Below are 10321 nucleotides of genomic sequence, written 5' to 3'. Positions count from 1 at the left end.
CGTGGCTCTTTTGTCCTGGCTGCAGCAGCTCCACGTCCTCCTGCTGCTGTTGCCCAGGGCTGGGGCAGCTCTGCAGGTGGGGTCTGACCTGAGCACAGGGGCAGAGGGGCAGAATCCCCCCCTCCCCTGCTGCCCACGCTGGGGGCTCAGCCCAGCACAGGGGGGGTTTCTGGCTCAGTGCCCATGGCCGGGGCAGCCTGAGCCTCTCACACCCCAGGGCTCTCCGTAGTTTGGGAATCCTGGGGAGCTGTTCCCCTGCTCTGTGCCCCTCTCAGGAGGACCATGGACTTTCCTTCCTCCCGACCTCTGCTGGGGCAAGGTCGGACTCTGCTCTGCCTGGGTAAATCCCCCCAGGAACATCCCCAGGGAATTCCTGCTCCAGGGGCAGCACAGCAAGCTGACATCCCCCTGGGACTGGTCCGGGCAGATTTCGCATGAACCAGCAGCTGCCACCAAACGGGTCGAGTCCAGAATGAATAAAATAACCCCAAAATCAGAGGATTTCTGGCTGAGGAGGGGGCGGAGCCGCTGCTGGCGCTGCGCTCCCGCTCCTGGCCAGGAGGAGGGCTGGGAGCTCACATGGGCAGCAGCGGCCGTGAGGCAGGAATCAGCTCTTTCCGCCGGTTTCCATTCACGTATTCACACAAAATGTGAAGTTTTCTGCTTCAAAAAGGAGAGGAGAAAAGAAAGATCGGTGTGTTGGAACAGACAATTCCAGTTCTGTCTTCCTCCCATCCTTCCAAGAAAATCCACTGGTTTATTTATGAATTAGGCTCACAAAAAGCCTTTGAGCATCTGGGGGATTTTTATTGTGTCAAAAAAATATTTCCCCAAAAAGGTTTATATATGATTTTTTATTTTTAAAATAAATATCTATGGAAAAACCAATGTCTTTGAAGCCCCCTTTCTCACCGTATGGGGGAGTTTATCAAGGAGCTTGGTTGTAGGGATCTCGGTGAGCTTTTCCCAAGCTCCCTGCTGGCAACAGGCAGGGAAAGGGATTTCCCAAAGGCAGCGGTGCTGGGGGCAGCCTTTTGGGATGGAGCAAGGTGGGGAGCAGGGTATAGGGCTGGATGTAAGGATTTGGTCCTGCTCAGGGTGTTTATTGCCCTGCAAAAGCCTTCTCTGCTCCCTGGGTGGGCAAGAGAAAGTCACAGAATCATGGAATTGTTACAGTTGGAAAAGACCTCCAAGATCTTTGAGCCCAACCATTAACCCAGCTTTGTTTCTCCACTGAACCTCATCCACATGGCTTTTGAACACTTCCAGGGATGGTCACTCCCCGGGCAACCTGTGCCTGTGCCTGACCTCATTCCTAGTGAAGAAATGTTTCCTATCCAATCTGAATCCCCTGCTGGAAGGATTTTCCAGAGGCTCAATTGCCACAGACACTTTTGCAGAGGGAGCTCTGGAACTCTCTTTTTTCCCTCTAGTGAGGATCTCAGGAAAGCATCTGAGCAAAAGTTGGGCCATCAGGACTTGGTTTCCCCTTTTCCTCTTGTTGGATGCCTTGAGGACCTGCAAGAGGCTGCCTGGCTGGGTGGGATATGGAGGATTTCCACCTCTCTGCTGTTGGGGTCCAATAAGAGCAGGAGCCTCACAGAAATCAGGAATCCGAGGCCACCAGGAGCTGCCAAAGTGCAGGGACCAGTGCCCTGCCATGTCCTGCCTTCCCTTCTCCACATGGCCACCATTGACATGACCCAAAGGCTCCCAACCACCCTGCCCTGTTCCCATCTTCATCTCCCACCTTCTTCATGTCCCAAACTCATCCTGCTCCACCTTCATCCTGCCCCATGAGCCTTCCTGGTGTCAGGAAGGGCATTTTTGCATGGGACAGAAAGAAGGCAGGAAATACCAGTTTGGAGCTGGTGTCTGGAGAGCCACCACTGTGCTGGGAGGAGAGCTCGCGACCAGCACCTGCTGGTCCTGATGGGAGCAGAACAGCTCCTGGGTGAGCCCTGTTTCTGTGCTCATGGGCACTTCTGGGCATTCATGGTGATGGGCAGGGCTGACCCTGTGTCCACCACCAGCTGCACCATCTCCTGCCTGAAGGGTCTCCAGCAGCACCAGCTGCCACCACCCCAAGGACTGAGCACCCCAGCTCAGCTGCTGTCCCCAGGGATGGACACACAAAGCCCAAGGCAGACAATGGCCAGGAAAAAAGAGTTTCCTGCAGTGATGAGAAGCTGAGCCCAAGTTCCTGAGGTGTTCTCCACACTCAGCTGGGGCACACTCCCTTGCTGATGGAGACAGACGTGTCCCAGAGGTTCTGCTCCATCCCTTCTGCTCCTTGGTCACCTGGGAGAGTCTCAGGTAGCTGGTTGTTCATTGCTGCCCCGAGATGTGCAGGATGTCTCTGCTTTGGCTCGCGCGGCTGAAGAACGAGTCAGAGCTCTTTACTTTTCAGTCTTGAGGTTGTTTATTAATTCTTATCTACAAAATTTTCTTTCTGCCCAGCCGAGATCTGCTCAGCAGGGCAGCCACAGGCACTCTGACCACCCTCGAGGTGGTGTTGTCTTTTATACTACAAACTACGTATAACATATTTACACTTAATTCCCAATAATACCTATCACCTGTGTTAGACAGTGCACTTCTACTCTAAACCAATCCCAAAGTGCCAACATCACAGCAGAAAATGGAGACCAAGAAGAAGAAGAAGAAAGGCTGGACACACCCAAGTTCCTCCATCTTGTCCCTATAACCTCCATACCAAAAATCCTAAAATCTACATTTTCACCCTGTGATCATTTTATTATCATACTATTTAAACTTCTGTGACTTTCAGGTCCTCATACAAAGCTGTCAACTTGGTCCAGGGGTCATAATCAAATCCCCAGGTGCTCTGGGCTGCATGCCAGGGTCTCTGAGCCTCCCGCCGGGGTCCTCAGCAACTCTGGACACCCACAGGGATGTACTGAGTTCTGACAGGAGAGCCCCTCCGTGGGTCCGGAGCAGTGCTCCAGCCCAGCTTGTTGGCCACAACCCAACCACCGCCATCCCAGGCCTACCTCCTCCTCCGGGCTCATGGCTCCCCAGGCCTCCATTTCCCCCACCACCCATTCCTGGGCCAACTCTGGAAAAACAAGCAGCTTGTGTGGAGAACCCAAGCGTGGCAAACAGCGATGAGCCCGGGAGAGGACACCTCCCCATCCATCTCCTCTGCCAGGCCTTATCTCGGAGGGAAGGCGCATCCGGAGGGAACGAGGAAGAGCTGAAGGGGACATCTGGCTCCTGGAACCCTTGGCCCCCATCTCCATGTAGCCAGTGAAGATCCTGGCGTCCTCTTGACGGAAGCTAGGCTGCATCCCCGGCCTTCCTATCTCCTTGCAGAGCATGGTAGTTCCTGAATTGCCTGCCCGTGGCGGGCCCTAATGGCCCAGAGCTGATGTTTTATTGTCGGGTTTAAAAGTGTAATTAGTTCAAGTGTAAACAAAAAAACCTTGCTTAATTAAGAATTTTTAAACAGGGCACAGAGAGATTCCGGAAACATTAATGAACCCCAGGCAAGCACCATAAAATTGATCGAGGGAAGAGAGACGGCGAGGGCTGGGGGAGGGCTGGGGTGGGATGGGGGAGTGAGGAGAGGTTTTACCACAGGAATAGCCTCAGTTTACTTTGGCCACTTTAATGCCGGAGTGCATTTGGAGGCTGCGTTTATGGCGATGGGTCTCCATAGAAATGCCTAATGATTTTTGATGCATTAATGGGAGAGATGGACGGCGGCAATGCATTGTTTAAGGAGATGGAGAGGATCCTTTTAAAGGCTGACGTGTTATAGATCAAGAGTGACGAGGCAGGCCCTGCCATGAGGGTCCCTCTGCCATGGCCTGGTGGGGCCCACACCTGAACAAGGAGCCAGTCTCAGGCTGGGCCCCTAAGAGTCCATACAAACAGCAAGTAAAATCAAAATGTTGTTTTCCCACCACCCCAATCCTGCTTTCAAAGCTCTTTTTGTTTGGTGCCAAGACATGTTAAATAAATCTGCCTTTCCCATCCATGGGCAATGGGTGGGAAGAGGGTCTGACCCTTTGCCATCCAGGCACTTCCAGGTGTGTCTCCATGCTCTGTGTGGGTTGAAACGGCTGAAGCAGGAGAAGATGCCTGGAAGAGCCTTCTTCTTCCTGTTGACTGGGAGGCAGCCACGGGCTCTGCTGGGCTCTGCCCGAGGCCAACCAGCCTCTCCCTGGACAGCTGGGTTGTGTGGTGGGAGGTGCTGGTGAAGGTCAGCCTTGAAGACTTTGTGTGCATGGGTGTCCCATTGAAGATGGTGGCTGAGAGAACTGGAAGGGCCAAGAAGAAAATGAAAGAGGAAGAAGAGTGACCTTCAGGCTTGGGACAGGTCATCCCTCTTATTTCATAGGCAGGGGTGAGGAGCCTTTTGCCCATGGAAGGAGTCCTGCTGCCTCTGTCTGGGGCTGAGAGCCCAGCCCTGCTCCAAGGGAAGAGCAGCCCCTGCTGTGGGCAGCTGAAGGACTTTGAAGGTCAAGACATGTCTTGGCTTTTCCCTTCCTGGCCCAGCACAGGGCCCCAAGGATGTCGTGCCCTGCGCTTTGGAGTAGCCAAGTCCTGGAGAAGTTCAGGAGTTTTCTCTTCTTCTGGTCAAAGTCCCCTTTGGAGACCTCTGTACCACACACAGTATGCCTCAGAGTTCTGCAGGAATGTCCACCTTGTCCTCCCCCAGACCTCTGTAACAATCACGTTCAGGGCCACCAAAGGCCACCAAAATCCTCAGAGAGAAGCTGGCTGCTGCCCTGGAGCCCATCTTCAGCCTGGCTTGGTGTGTCCTGTCCTCCCCTTATCTGAGATGGTGAAGAAACCAGCCAGTGTCCTGTCCTTCAGGATTTGCTGCTCTCTTGTCCTTTCTGGAGCATCTGAACTCACTGCCTTCTTCTCTTCCTCAAAGGCCAAGCCCCTATTCCTGTCCATTCCTTTCATGGCTCTCCATGCTTGTCCACATTTTCCTCATAAACCTGGGGCCCCACCCAGGGGAGAGGCTCTGGTGGGGCCCCCACTGAAGGTGACTGGAACGAGGTGTGGCTGCCGGGTCTGGTGCCTCACCTGGCCTCCGTGCCCTCTGCAGCCTGCTCAGGGCTTCTCCCAATAAACCAGGGCACTGTGGGCTCCACTGAGCACTCCAAACTTGCTCTTCTCAAGGGACTGGAATGAGCAGGGCCACCAGGTGACACATCTGTGCTCAGCGAGACCTCGCCCTGTGAGCTGGGTTGGCAGGGCTGGGCAGAGAGGATGACCAAGGAGAGAAAACAAGTCACAGAATCAGAAAATCCCAGACTGGTTTGGGTTGGAAGGGACCTTAAAGACCTCGTTCCAACCCCTTTCTGGGGCTGTCTAGACCAGCCACTGTCTGCAGCAGCTTCACTGGATGAGCCGTGCTCAAACTCAGCCTTCCAACAGCTCTGGGAGGCGTTAGCAGAGGTTGGAAAATGAGGTGTGGGGAGCTTAGACCACCTCTAGAGGCAGGTACAGCACACGGGACCGGCTGTACTGCCTCAGGGGGGACACACAGGGAGGTGGAGCTACACCCTGAGTTGGTGGGAGAGGCCAGCAGGCTGTTCCCTGGCGCTGTTGGGGTCTCCTGGGGGTGCTTCTGTCAGGAGCCACACTCTGGGCTTGTCCCTCTCCTGACCGTGGTGGGCAAGCAGGAACAGTTGGCAGCACCTTCCAACCCCAACTAGTCTGGGGTGACTTGTTTGGGGATTGGTGAAGCTGCTGGCAGAGGTCCCAGGCCAGCAGGCTGTTCCCTGGGCGCTGTTGGGGTCTCCTGGGGGTGCTTCTGTCGTTGGAGCCACACTCAGGGCTTGTCCCTCTCCTGATGATGGTGAGCAAGCAGGGACAGCTGGCATCACCTTCCAACCCCAGCTAGTCCAGGATTTTATGATTCTGTGGCTTGTTTGGTGGCTGGTGAGCTGCTGGCAGAGGTCCCAGGCCACCAGGTTGTTCCCTGGGCTGTTTGGGACACTCAGGGCTTGTCCCTCTCCTGATGATGGTGGGCAAGCAGGGACAGCTGGCAGTGCTGGCCCTGGGCACATCGCTGTGCTGAGGGTGCCCAGCAGAGGACAGAGCCCTCACCTTGCTCCCACAGAGGCTGTGACACCCACGGCACAGTCCCTGGCACGCTGTCACCGCTCCTGTCCCGCCACAGCCGGGCTGGAGCCGCTGCCAGGGCAGAGCTCCCGCGGGGCTCACCGCGCTCCGGGGGCTCCCCGGCCTCTCTGCCTCTTCCTTCATTATTTCCCCGCTCCTCCCACCCTCTCCTTGCTTCTCCTCCTTTCCCTGGCTTTTGTTCCTTCTCTCCTCTTCCCCTCCCTCCTCCCAGAAGCCTTCCCCCATCTCCAATCCCTGCTCCGGCTGCCCAGCCTGTGTCAATTAAGTATCGATCCCCTGTTCTCTATCAGTGGTCAGCTGAGCTAACCAGTCCTGCTCGCTGCTTTTCACCGGGATGAATAATAACAATAATAATAAAGGGGTAGGGGGGAGGCAGCTGCACTTCGTGCCTGCAGCCCTTCACCTCTCCCTACCCCGCACACGCCCGCCCTCGCCCCCTCCACAGCTACAGGCAAAATCGATAGCTCGCGGAGTCAGGAATGGAATATTTTTATCCTCTAATTGGGAAATGTGCTTTGACAAAGCCCGAGGAGCAGGGAGGGGGCCGGCAGATACTGTACCGAGAGCCAGGCAAGGCGGCAGAGCCCGGCCAGGGCAGGGGCACCGGGGATTTTCTGTGCAGATGGGAGGAGGCGGCGATGCTGGCGTCTCCAGTGGGTCCGGGCACGGCTCTGCGGGGCTGGTCCCATGCAAGAGCCACTCTTGACCCAGGGGGTGTCAGTGCCAAGATGAAAGGAGGACAAAAAAGCCCATCCTCCCCCTCAGCTCCCTGCCTCTGCTTTGCTGCTGCAGCTGCAGGGAAGGAAGGAAGGAAGGGAAGGTGTTCCCTGCTCCTGGCTGCATCCCAGACTCCACAGCCCATGGCACCTGTGCCTGCCCAGGCCAGGGGGACAGCGAGGTGTCCCAGGGAGCCACCAGCCCTCCCCTGTCATCCCTGGCAGATCCTGACCCTGCCAGGCCCCAGGCAGCTCATCCTGCTGTGGCTGCAGAGATGTGGGTTGGACTCCAGGATCTCAAATCTCTTTTCCAACCTGACCGGTTCCATGACCCAGAATGATTCTGTGCCTGCCCAGGTGGCAATCCTGCCACTGGCCTCATGTGCAGCTCCAAGTTTGTCACACCTGGCAGCACCTTCCTGTCTCCAGCTGTGCCAGGGGAGATGTGTTGTCTTTGCCCATGGCAGGGGGTGGGATGTGATGATCCCAAATGTCTCTTCTGACCCAAACCACTCTGTAGTTCTTTAAATTATCTCTTTACTTAGGTCAAACCAGCTCTGGCAGGTTCTCAGGTGGGTTTTTCACCAGTGAAGCCACACAAGGCCATGGGAAAACACCAAGACACAAAGCCTGACCTCTGGAGGGATTTAAAGGAGCTGTGGGTTAGGGACATGGCTTAGTGGTGGGTTAATTGTTGATGATTTTGGAATCATAGAATCATTTAGGCTGGAAAAGACCCCCTGGAGCTGCTACCATTGGGGCTACCCTGGGCACATTCTGGAGATGGAGATCCGGGTCTTTTCTCCCAGGTAAAAAGTGACACGAAGAGAGGAAACGGCCTCAAGCTGCCCCAGAGGAGGTTTAGTTTGGATATTAGGAAAAATTTCTTCCTGGAAAGGGTGGCCAGGCATGGGCACAGGCTCCCCAGAGCAGTGGTACAGTCACCATCACTGGAAGTGTCCAAAGAAAGTGTGGATGTGGTGCCTGGGGCTGTGGTTTAGTGCTGAATGTGGGGCTGGGTTAATGGCAGGGCTCCATGATCTCAGAGGGCTTTTCCAAAATTAGTGATTCTGGGATTCCACCGAGTCCTGACCCTGCAGCCCAGCCCTGCTCCCTTCCTCAGGAGTTTGGAGTGAATCCATTTGTTGTCTCTGAACCGGTTTCCAGTCCTCAATGTGGGAGCATGTGGCACCTGCTGGCTCTTCCTGAGGGTGCCCAGGCAATGCCAGGGTGCCAGGGCTGGAGAGGAATCCAGCTGGGATCGTGCCAGGACCTCAGGCTTTCCACAGCTGCTGAGGCAGGAGCCTGGCTGCTCCCTTGGAGGAAAGCTGAAAATCAGAGCAGAGACGAGCAGAAATGGAACCTGTGATGCGACAAGTCCTTCATCAGACAAACACCAGGAGCTGCGTTGACTTCAGCTGAATGAAGTGGCTGAGGGAAAGCTCCGGAAGGAAATGCTATTTAAAAGCTGAAATTAAATACTTTGACCTGCCAATGCAGGATGTTTCCAATGGTACTTAATTTCCATGTGTAAGGTGCCTCTAATGCTCCTGAGTAAGTGAAGAAGTTACTCGGGTTTAATCCAATTGTATCTTCCCAGGGTTTATTTCAGGGGAGATGTTGACAAGCTGTAGCTTCAGGGAAAAAAAAAAATAAAGGCTGAGAATGATTTTTTCTCATGACTCTGGGCCAGACATGTGGAGTTCCTGCTCCCACTCAGCCCTGTATGTGGGACCTCAGCAGAAGGGTTGGATTTGGCTTTCCTGCTCTGAAGGAACCTCAAGGAAACTGAGTGTGACCCAAAAATCTGGCCCACCTGCAGATTTTGGGATGTTAAAACCTTCAGGAATTCTGTGCTCAGCAATAAATGGCAGGAAAGGGAGAGCAGAGCCCTTCAGGGCAGGTGCTGCTTTGAGGCATTTCAGACGAACTCCAGAGGATTTGGGTAAGGACAAAGATGATCCTAACGAGGCACCCAGGGCATGAAACCCAAACCAGCACTAACAAATCTCCTCATCCAGATTGTGAGCGAGGTCTTGGCTCCCCCAGAGAGGGAAGGAGATGGGGCTGGGCTGGAGCCAGAGGGGGCACAGCTGCTGATGGGAGAGGAAGGGTGCTTGGGCAGCCAAACCTCCCCATGCCATTTACTGCAGCCTCAACCCAGCATCTCCTTGAGGAGTCTGAAGTGATCTGGAAAAGCCTGAGGGGTTTTTACACCATGCAGTGCCTGTCTTTTTGATCTGGCTTTAGGTTTGCTTTCAAACCTTTTAAACATCTCATCCTCTCACATCCAGCCCGTGCTGTCGCCCTAAGAGCACTCTCTGGCTGCCCTTGGCTGGGTTATTTTTATTTTTAAGCATCTCTGCCTTGTTGTGGCTGTGCTCATGAAACCTTTGCATGGCTGGAGGGGGAGACCCAGCACAGAAACCACAACTCTGCTCTTTTCCACCCACTTCCAAACACTTGCAGCCCCCAGGTACAGTGGATATTTTTGCCCCTGACGAAGGGGAGGAATGATGAGGAGGACTCCACTGATATCATAAGGCCAATTAATTACTTTATTATACTATATTATTCTGTATTATGTTACACTATGTTACATTACATCTAAACTGAATCTGCCAAGCACTCAGCTCTGCACACACTGCACAGAATCTCGTGACTGTCCTGACAGTCCTGACACACACACACACACCTGGTCCTGACAGGCCAAGGAACCAAACCACCATCACTGTGGGTGAACAATCTCCACATTGCATTCTACTTTGGCACAAACACAGGCACAGCAAATGAGATAAGAATATTCTTGGGAAGAATTGTGCCTTGCTTTTCTCTGTGAAGAGAAATGTGGGGCTACACACTTGGTCCTGACAGGCCAAGGAACCCAAACACCATCACTGTGGGTAAACAACCCCATATTGCATTCTGCTTTGGCACAAACACAGGCACAGCAAATGAGATAAGAATTGTTTTTCCTTTCTCTGAGGTTCAGAGAATCTCAGAAATATTCTTGGGAAGAATTGTGCCTTGCTTTTCTCTGTGCAGAGAAATGCGGGGTTACACATTGGGATGTGATGATCCCTGACAGGCCAAGGAACCCAAACCCCATCACTGTGGGTGAACAATCTCCACATTGCATTCTGCTTTGGCACAACACAGGCACAGCAAAGAAGAATATTCTTGGGAGAGATAAGAATATTCTTGGGAAGAATTGTGCCTTGCTTTTCTCTGTGCAGAGAAATGTGGGGTTACACACCTGGCCCTGACAGGCCAAGGAACCCAAACCCCATCACTGTGGGTGAACAATCTCCACATGGCATTCTGCTTTGGCACAACACAGGCACAGCAAAGAAGAATATTCTTGGGAAGAATTGTGCCTTGCTTTTCTCTGTGAAGAGAAATGTGGCGACACCCAGGTTTTATTTTTTGGTTTGTTCCTGGCTGCCCTTCACCAGCCCAGCAGTGCCCAGTGGGTG

Source organism: Geospiza fortis, unplaced genomic scaffold, assembly GCF_000277835.1.
Source record: "Geospiza fortis unplaced genomic scaffold, GeoFor_1.0 scaffold254, whole genome shotgun sequence".
NCBI classification, from domain to species: Eukaryota; Metazoa; Chordata; class Aves; order Passeriformes; family Thraupidae; genus Geospiza; species Geospiza fortis.
This window is presented reverse-complemented; position numbering follows the sequence as displayed.